Source organism: Notamacropus eugenii, chromosome 4 (genome assembly GCF_028372415.1).
Source record: "Notamacropus eugenii isolate mMacEug1 chromosome 4, mMacEug1.pri_v2, whole genome shotgun sequence".
NCBI classification, from domain to species: domain Eukaryota; kingdom Metazoa; phylum Chordata; class Mammalia; order Diprotodontia; family Macropodidae; genus Notamacropus; species Notamacropus eugenii.
This window is the reverse complement of record NC_092875.1, coordinates 106483686-106494279: the sequence shown is the minus strand read 5'-3', so window position 1 is coordinate 106494279 and position 10594 is coordinate 106483686.

The window sequence follows — 10594 nt, the reverse complement described above, 5'->3', positions numbered from 1 at the left end:
AATGGAGGCATGACAAACTCAGGTCTTTCTGATTCAGAGACTAGTTTTCTATTCCACTATATATGTCTATCCCACTTTGTCTCTGGATTATTTTGTTACAATGAAGGTAAACACATCAAGAGCTCATGGATGATCTTGTCTCCAAACTATCTGTAGCTCACCTATAGTCCTGTATTCCTTTCCTAGAGGTCATGTTTCCCCACTGTCTTCACTCCCTATGTCCTTGCTGTTTTTCAGTCACCTCTCACTCATCATTTGGGGTTTTCTTAGCAAAGATACAGGAGTGATTTGCCATTCCTTCTTCAGCCCATTTTACAGATGAGGAAACTGAGGCAAACAGGGTCAAATTATTTCCCTAGGGTCACACAACTAATAAGTGTCTAAGGCTGGATTTGAACCCAGGAGGATGAATCTTTTTGACTTCAGGCCTGGCACTCTATCCTCTGTGCCACCTAGCTGCCTCTCACTACCTTTTGTAAAGTATGGTCTAGGTCACACAGACTCTCAGGCTGACTTTCTTTGAGAAGCTAAAGGGAAGGTTTAGTGACTTGAGATCCTGCCCCTTAGACTATAAATTTCTTGAGGGCAGCTACTGGTTCATTTTTGTCATTCTGTTCCTAACACCTATCATCACTGTGCTGGGTGTATAATAGATGTTTGATAAATTCTTGTTGATTTATTTATTAACTAATGGCCCACAGGGGAGATCCTCCAACTTTCAATCGAGGAGTAGTATTGAAAGTCAAGCATTAAAGGCAAGGCTAGATAGGTTAAGTTCAGCACATGAAAATATTGATTGAATGTGTGCTGTTTGCTGAAATACAAGAGATGATACAGGTTTTCATTATAAAATTAATACCATGGTGGTTTACACATATTGGCTTTGCAGCCTCATCATAACCCTTTGTAGGAAGTATTACCCCTTATTCATATATAAGCCCCTTGAGAACAGGGACTGTTTTAATTTTTTTCCTCCAGTACTTGGCACAAAGTAAGTATTAATAAACACTACTTCATTCATCCATTTTTTCATCACAGATGAGAAAACTGAGGTTTAGAGAAACTGAATCACATATTTAAGGTGGCACAATTAATTGGTGTCGGGATTGGGCTTGGAACCCAGTTTCTAAATCTACTGTTTTGTACACCCTACCTCCATTGGCTCCCTAAAGAAGCTTACATTCAAGTTAAAGTGGTCAAGACATGAAGTCAGATTTAAATTCAAGTCTTCCTGACTCCAGGCTCCACACTCTACCCACTGTGCCACCTAGCTGCCCCAAGAAGCCATATGGATGGCATCAAAGATTCATTGAAGTATTGAACAATATGCAAAACACTGTCCTAGGCACAATGGAATTCACAAATAAGAAAATCTATACAATCCCTGTCCTCCTTCCAGGAACTTATAAACTAATGGAGTGATAAGGTATATATGAATTAAGTATGTGATTATTAATAGTAACTGCTGCTGTTTCCCACCCAGCCTGATGTCTTTCTTTTTCTTGGCCTCATTAAAGGGGCCATGCCCTGGCTACTTCTTAAACAGGCCTATTTGATGAATGGGCATTACCTCACCCTAAGTGAGTACCTACAAAGACCTTGGCCTAAAGTGCATCCTGGGTCATCTCCAGTCATCCTGATGAATATCTGGTCACTGGATTCAGATGGCTCTGGAGGAGAAGTGAGGCTGGTGACCTGCACAGCCCTCCCTCACTCACAACAAAGTCAAGTACAAGTCATGTCATCATTTCTCTGATGGCGTGGTCTTCTTCGAAAATGAAGGATGAACTCAAAGTTAGAACATGATAGGAGGTATAAAAGAAACATGAGACTGGATAGAAAGGATGAATCTCTTTTATTCAGAGAGAGCAGCAAAACTCCATAAAGAAAGGGTAAGGATTTCAACAGGTAGAGCTCTTAGAGAGAACTGTTATGGCACAGAAATAAGAGCCCTGGTCAGAGGTCCTGGGTTCAGCTCCCAGCTCTCTCACTGAATACCTTTGTGACCTTGTTTAACCTCTTTGGGCCTCCACTTCCTCCACTATAGAATGTAGGGGTTGGCCTAGGTGACCTCTCAGGTTCCTTCTAGCTCTATGTCTGTGATCCTATGAGTATCTAGATACAGGTCTGTCTTGTAGAATCACAGACTTACTATTTTTGTTCCCCTTTCTAAATCAGAGACTCAGAGGTCCTTTAATCCAACTACTACCCAAATCATGACTTCTCTTTAAAGCATTCCACCTTTCAGCTCTTATCTGAAGATCTTCAGTAATGGGGAGCTAATTTCTCACCATGGGCATCAATAATGAGCACTTATTTATAACATACTTATTGTTTTCCAAACAGTGGGGTTATAAAGACCAAAGAGTGGAGGGAAAAAAAAATGAGAAACTAGGGCAGAGCCTTAGAAGTACACCCATAGTTAGGGTTGTTCATCCTTCATTCTTGAAGAGACCATGCTGGTCAAGAAGGTGATGTCTTGACTTGCACGTGAATTAGATAGAGTGGGGCAGAGTCACACCAAGTCATCACCTCACTCTCTCCTCCAGAGTCATTAGAATCCAGCAACAAGATAAAAGTCAAGATGAATGGATGGTTATAGGCCAGCACCCACAGTTAGTAAAAGGAACATTGATGAAGGTCCAGCAGAGGAGACCAAGGATTATCCAACAAGTGAATGAAACAAGAAGCACTGGGATGAAACTCTGAAGAGGAGAAGAGTCTAATAGTGCCAAAGCAACAGAGAAGGTCAAGAAGAATGAGGACTGAAAAGACCTTGTCAGATGTGGCAATTAAGAAATCATTGGAAACTTTGGAGAGGGATGAAATCGGAAAACAGACCACTGAGGCAAGCCAAGCCATGGCACTTTTGGTATTTTCTGAGTGAGATAGTATGGAGTTGTAGACAGATTATTGGACTTTTAATGGGGAGAATTCTACATTCAACACCTCCAATGAAGTTTTTCTGTGAGCCTCTGAGCAAAAAGAATCATAGATTTTTTTTTCAGTCAGAGGAACTATATTCAAATCTCTTCCACTAACTTTTTACATGACCTTGGGTGAATCCATTGACCTTTTATTGTATCACTTCTGTTCTCTGTAAAGTCAGAGGTTTGGTCTAGATGACATCTGATATCCCAGCTCTAAATGGACATTCCTGTATGAGTCTCAGTTTTCTTATCTATAAGATGATAATCATAATATCTTTAGTACCTGTTTAATGGGTTGTTTGGAGGCTCAAATGAGATAATAGATGTAAAGCACATTCCAAACCTTAGAGTGTTATATAAATGTCAGTTATTATTAGGAATTTCACTTGCCAGGAACCATGTGGCTAATTTAGGGCAGAACTAGGTCAAATCCAGGTGCCCTGAGGCCTATTCCAGGATTCTTTTCTGCCTCTCTGAGGGAGAGAGAGAGAGAGAGAGAGAGACAGAGAGAGACAGAGAGAGACAGAGAGACAGAGACAGAGAGAGACAGAGAGAAACTTCATGGATATCCCCAAACACTGCTGGTATGTGCCCACCATTGCTGTCTTCCCATTAAAGGAGGCCCGTGAATAACTTTCTATGGAATCATGGGCTTCTGTACTGCTACCAATGGAAAAACTAGCCTCAACTCCCCATCCACACCCCCACTCCAAAATCCAAGTAGTTTGTAGTAGATTTGAAGTTCTTAGTTAAATTGAAGATGACTCTTCTGGCCCCTCCCCCAACCCCAACAGCAGAAAGACTATGGATGCTATGTGCTGAGGGTGTGTGTGTGTGTGTGTGTGTGTGTGTGTGTGTGTGTGTGTGTGTGTGTGTGTGTGTTTGCTTCATGTGATTACTTATTACATTTCATTAAATGCTGACAATGCAAACAGCCATAAATAGGCCTTTGGAGGTTACATTACTAAAAGACCATGTGACAAACACCTGACTTACTAATTAACCGAACACCAGTGGGGAAAGCAGTTATAGAGGAAACCAAAACAGTTGTCTCAGCCAACGAGGCCAAAGACCAAACCTTGGGTTTGTTTTCTTGGCTGGACTCAGCAGGAATCTTCTCAATTAGTGATTGGTAAAGAGCCACTTGATTTTGTTGCCAACTAAGAAAGGCATTCTTAAAGGACTGACTCTAGAGTCTCTTCAGAGAAGGATTCCTGTTCCGGGCTTCCTCTCTTGCCCTAAGGTCTTTAGTAGGTGGTAGCCTGGCATCAACACCTTAACCTTACATTTTAGATCCTCTCTCCACCTCTCTCTTCCCTATTCCATCTCCATCCCTCTGATTGCAAAGACTCAGAAAGATTAAGTGATTTGCCCATGGTGACACATTTAATTATGCCAGAGATGGGACTGGGGTCAGAGGACTTCAATAAATACAAATTGAATTGGCAAATGATTCATGGAGGGTAAATAGTTCAAGCTCACAAGGACTAGTCAGGGATAAGACCAGAACCCAAGTCTGCCGAGTTCTGGACTGTGTTTTCTTTTCACTATATGAACTTGACTGATTTATTGAAGCTAAATTCAATGGGAATTTATTGAATTGTAATACATTAAGCTATTTTTAGCTATTAATGTCTAGCAGGGAAATTGTGTATTTTAGTAGAGAATTTAAATGTCTTAATAACACACAAGGGGAGTCAGGAAGGAAGATATTTGGAAGGGTGGAATGGGGCTGCTTTGGGGGCTTCAAAATGTGATATATTAGGGAAAAGCCTCCTGGTTTTGGCCTCAGAGGACTTCAATTTGATTCTCAGTTAACATCTAGAGAAGTGAGAACTTCTCTGAATCTCAGTCACCTAGTATATGAAATGGCAATAAAAATATTCATACTTTCTCCCTGCAGCTGTAGTGGGACAATAACACTGGAAATTCCCCTTTCACCAACCTAATTTAATCCTTTGGTTAACTGATTCAGTTGAGACATTCTCCCTTTAAAGTTATTGGGATACAGAATATGTTTCTAGTTAATTTAAGGGAGTGGGGTGATTAATTGATTGAATCTCTCTCTCTCTCTCTCTCTCACACACACACACACACACACACACACACACACACACACACACACACACACACACACACACACCCCTTACCTAAGGAAATTGGAATTCAGAAGGGTAACAAACATTGTATAACTCTCAAAGCTCTATAGAAATGTACTATTATTTCTCCATTAATATCCTCCTCCCTTGCCTCATGGGTTTCATGAAGGTAATTCTGGGTCCTTAAAAGCTGTGCCAACAGAAAGTAAGTTGTGATAGGTTCAGCCAGAGTGAAAAGGTTACTCAGTAAAGGACCCAGTGACAGATTGTGTGTTGCGTCTATAACTGATGACCAGTCTAGAGAAGTTTGAAGATAGTCACTACCAAGGGTCTGGTCACCTGGTTGGTTTTTTCCTTTCCTTCCATAGCAACTGGTGATCCATTGGTGATCAAAAGTGATCAGTTCAAATTTTGCCTTTGACACATATTACCTATGACCTTGGGTATCATTCACTTTATTTTTTTGAACCTTAGTTACATTATCTCTAAAATAAGGGAGTTGGAAGAATTCAATGACCTCTGAAGGCCTCTCTTGCTTTAGCTCAGATTTATGGTCCAGTGATTCAATGAATTCATGAAGCCCTCTAGGTGTGGAGATGAGATCTGCTCTTGTGGAAGGAGCATAGATTTAGAGCTCAAAGAGATCTTAAAGAACATCTAGTTCAGTTCTATTATTTTACAGAAGAAGAAATGGAGGCCCTGAGTAAATTGTCATGAGTTTCAAATGTAGCAAATGTCAGAATACAGATCCTTTTGAGGCAGGGGGGAAAGATATTCACCTGGTAACTAATATTCTGATATGAAAAACTTAACTGAGCTGGTCTTCCAAAATAGAATGATATACACTCTGTCATTGGGCCCATTCTTGAAGTCTTTACAACTTGCTAGGACCTGCCAGAACTTACTCTCAGTTAGCATCATTGTTAAAGACCCAAGAATACCTCCTTGTCATGGATGATGCATGGGAGGACTTTAGGCCACATAGGGACTTGCCCAGCAGTAGAAGTGCGAATCAAACCTAGCTCCTCTGACTTCAAATCCAGCCTTCTTTCCATTTCCTGCTTTGCCTCAGGTACCCATGTTGATCTCAAGCACCTATACCAACAGAATCATGGAACTTTATTATGATGAAAGCTGTTGTTCAACCTTTGTTTTTGAAGAGGTCCAATAACCTCACAGTGTGTCTTGGTTTATGTATGAATTGGGATTAAGTGAGTCAGAGTTATAATTAATACCACCCTGGGGACCTCCTACTCTGTTTCAGTGTCAAGCCAGAGGAGAAAGTATTCAGGAATTCCTGTTTCCCTAAGCCTTCTTGCCTTTGGTGGCTCTTCTGGCATCCTATGCTCGCAGCCCTTGGGAGTAATGTCTACGTGTGGCTGAGGACAAAAGAATGAATCAGCTTGTAATCATCCTTCAGTGGGATCTGGCCCAACTCTTGCTTGGCAAGGTTTGGCTTTTGAAGGGAAAAAGCTTTGGCCTGATGGGAAACCCCATTTCCAGGATGTGCAAATCAATCTCTTATGTTCAACACCCTTTATTTTGGGAACAATCTGGTAGGCTCCAATTTCCTTAGAAGCTGCATGAAATCAGAGTGGCAGGAGGAAGACAATAGCTTCTGCCCTCCTCCCTCACACCAAAGAAGAGAGGAGACGGCAGCTCAGCCAGCTCTGGCTCCTCCTCCAATCCTTCCCAAGGCTCTCCCCACCAAACCTGCCCTACAGCTTCCCCACTTCAGCAGGGCTGCAGGGAAGACATTTGGATGTCTGCCTCCTGCTCCCTGACAGGAAAGTTCTGGAGATGTGCTTCTCTTCCTGTATCCTGGCTGACAGGCCAGCTACAAAGAAGCTTTGCAGTTGGTTTTCCTTAAAAGATAGGAATAACAAGTGACTTTTATATTGGGCATTAAAGTTTGTGAAAAACTTTCTATGATCTCATTGGGATTATCATGGATTAGAGGACAGATCACTGGACTCTGAATCAGGACACCTCATTCCAAACTTCAATTCTGCCCCTTATTAGCTGAAGGATGTTGGACCAAGTAATTAAAATCCAGATTAATTCAGGTCAACTCACCCCTATATACAAAAAATATCAATACCAGCTCTTTTTTGTAAAAGACAAGTAACTTAAAGTGAAGGGAAGGTGTCCATCAAATGAGGAATGCCTAAACAGATGGATGAATGAAAGGAAGGGAACAGAGTACTGTTCAGTAAGAAATGACAAAAGGGACAGTTTCAGAGAAACCTGAGAAGACCTTTATAGAATGATTCAGAAAGAAGTAAGCAGGGTCAGAAGAACAATTCATACAAAGAGAAAACCAGCATAAAGACAAAATAACTCTGGAAGACTTAAGAATCCTGATGACCAACTTTGGTGGCTGTTTTTGTTCAATTAATTTTCAGTCATGTCTGATTCTTTTGTGACCCTGTTTGGAGTTTTCGTGGCAGAGATACTGGAGTGGTTTGCCATTTCCTTCTCCAGCTAATTTTACAGATGAGGAAACTGAGGCAAACAAGATTATTAAGTGACTTGCCCAGGGTCACACAGCTAATGAGTATCTGAGACCAGATTTGAAGTTAGGTCTTGTTGGCCCCAGGTCTGGGGCTCTATCCACTGCCCTACATTGCTGCTTACAGGAAGCCAATAATGAAGTGTGATACTACTTAACTCCTGCGAGAAAGGTAATGGATTCAGAATGTAGAATGAGGTATATGTTTTTGAGATTTGGCCACTATGGGATGATTTGTTTTGCTTGACTATGTATATTTGTAATAAGGATTTTGTTTTTCTTTCCTTTTCTTTCTCCAGTTTTTACAGTGTGGAGAGGTAGAAGGGAGAGAAATTTTGTTTATTGGAAAAAATTCAATTCCATAGCCATTTACTGAATATTTACTATATGCCAGACATTATGCTAAGGGATGGAAACACAAAGACATAGGGCTTTGTAAGGATGGTTATACCAATAATAATAGACACTGGTGGTGAAGTGAATAGAACACCAGTGCACGAGTCGGGAGGACCTGAGTTCAAATCTCACCTCAGACACTTAACACTCACTAGCTGTGTGACCTTGGGCAAGTCACTTCACCCCAATTACCTCATCCTGGCTCATTTCCAGTCATCCTGATGAATATCTGGTCACTGGATTCAGATGATTCTGGAGGAGAAGTGAGGCTGGTGACCTGCACAGCCCTCCCTCACTCAAAACAAAGGCAAGTGCAAATCATGTCATTATTTCTCTGATAGCATGGTCTTCTTCTGCAACGAAGGTTGAACACACATATAATAGACTCTTTATATGACACTTTAAGGTTTGCCCAGTGATTTACATACACAGTCTTGTTTGATCTGTACTACAAGGCTATGAGTTAAAAACTCTAGGCATTACTACACCAACTGTTTTAGAGATGAAGAACTTGAAGTTCAGAGACAGCACAGGGCTTGTTTATGGTCTGTTAATATCCAAGGGTCCTGGGTCTTTCTTGATTCCAAGGTCAGTATTCCTTCCACAAGTGAGATGATCTATGTAAAGCAGATCAGTACAGTACTACGGTAAAGCCCTTTTAAAGGCTAAAGGGTTTGTGTCTTGCTGTGTAGTGCTATCTAATGGCTTCATGCTCCTTGACCTTGGCTATGCAGTTTGGCTAGCATGAGGGAGGGCAAATACCTTATAGATTTTGAATCCAACCTTCGCACCTTGCCTTTATTTTCAGTTCAGCTTCTCAAGGAGAAATAGAAGTGACAAAGGTAATTAAGATACCAGACCTTGTTCCTTACCCTCAAGGAATTTCTGAATATGGTAGAAGAGATAAGATATAGACTAAGATTTGCAAATCCTTTATTTACAATCTCTTTTTCTTCTTAAAATAAAACTTTGAATTAGGCACCATTACTATTCCCATTTTACAGTTAAGGAAACAAAGGTTCCTAGAAATTGTGACTTGTTGGCGGCATCCTGACAAAGCTTTTTCTGACTCCAGGTGTAGCACACCACTCACTCCCCTACATCATCCCTCTAGTCAATAGTCAGTCAGTAAACAGTAAGTGCCCACTATGTGCCAGTCACTATACTGAGATACAAATAGAAAGATAGCCCCTGAACTCAGGGAGTTTTCAAACTAATGAGAATTAACAATACCCCAAAGGGAGGCTTTGGATGTCTCCCAGATGATGTCTCAAAGTGGGACATGATATTCCTGAATTCGAAACCAAGCAGAGTAGCTGACAGAAAATGAAAATTTAGCTGGAAAATTCTGAGCCCTGTCTAAAGGGTGGCCTGGGGAGGAGTTCATGGCTCTAGGCTCTTCAAATCAGAGAGGAGAAGCACTCCTTCCTATCAACCAGAAGCTGAATTCTTCCTAGAAAGTGGTTTGATAAGAGTGATAGAGGGTACCAGCAGGAGCACTAACATTCATATTGTGCTTTGTCATTACCCTACCCAGATACTTAACACCCAATTCCCACGATGCACATTTTCTCATGGGATCCTCACTAGTGTGGTAGGGTAAGTATTCAGTTGGGCAATGTCAGTAGATTCCAATTCGTTTTGTTTTTCCCTTCTTCCCTGCCCTCTGAGTCCTCTGCCTGGACTCTAACTCACTTTATCCAAAGATTCTTGGAGCTCCAATTCCCATAATGTTAGACCTCCATTGACATCAGCGTGTATGGGATAAAAGACCCTTGCACAAAATTTTAAATAAACGAAGAGGCTTCTCTATAAAAACAGAAAATGATTTATCACAATTCTCATGAGAAAGGGGTGTCTCTCCACCAGGACGAGGCTAATCTGATGAAAGGAGGCAATTTACAAAGGATGAAACACCATTATATACCCTAATGCAGAGAATCCCACCTCCCCACTATCCCACCTCTCCACTGACTGGGAGAGGGGTTACAATCTAAGCGTGGAAAAACTAGACAAACCCCGGGAAATATTCACCTATCCCAACACAATTACCTAATTAACTGCTGATGTGGCTTTTCTATAACTGAAGTAGAAAGGAGGGGAGGAGGACAAGAGGGAGCTGGTGGCAACGGTATAACAAACAAAAGTGGAGATCTGAGTAACATCCAAGTTTTTTTAGCAACACTTTCACAAAGAAAGAAGGAGGGGAAGAAGGGGGGGGGGCAGGTAACTGACTGCTCACACCCTTGGATTCATTAAATTCAGGTATCCAGGAAGAGAGGCCTTACAGAAAATAAATTTTTATTTAGAAAATTCAATATTCCCCATATTTTTATTGTGAAAAGTCTTCACAATCTCCTCATTTCACTCAAGTGTATGGCCAACATACAGCTCCACATTCTTTTCTTCCTATTCTTTGTGATAGAATCACCAGGATTCTCTGAACACTTTTCTGTTTCTGAGAACAACTGGGACATGAGGCAGCCATGTAGTGTGCAATTTTATAGCTATGATATATATAATATAATATATAAATAAATTTATATAATATGTAATATATATTTTATACTATATTATATATGTATATATACATATAATACGTAATATATAATGTTATACAATGTATATTATATTATAATGTAATATATAATAAATAA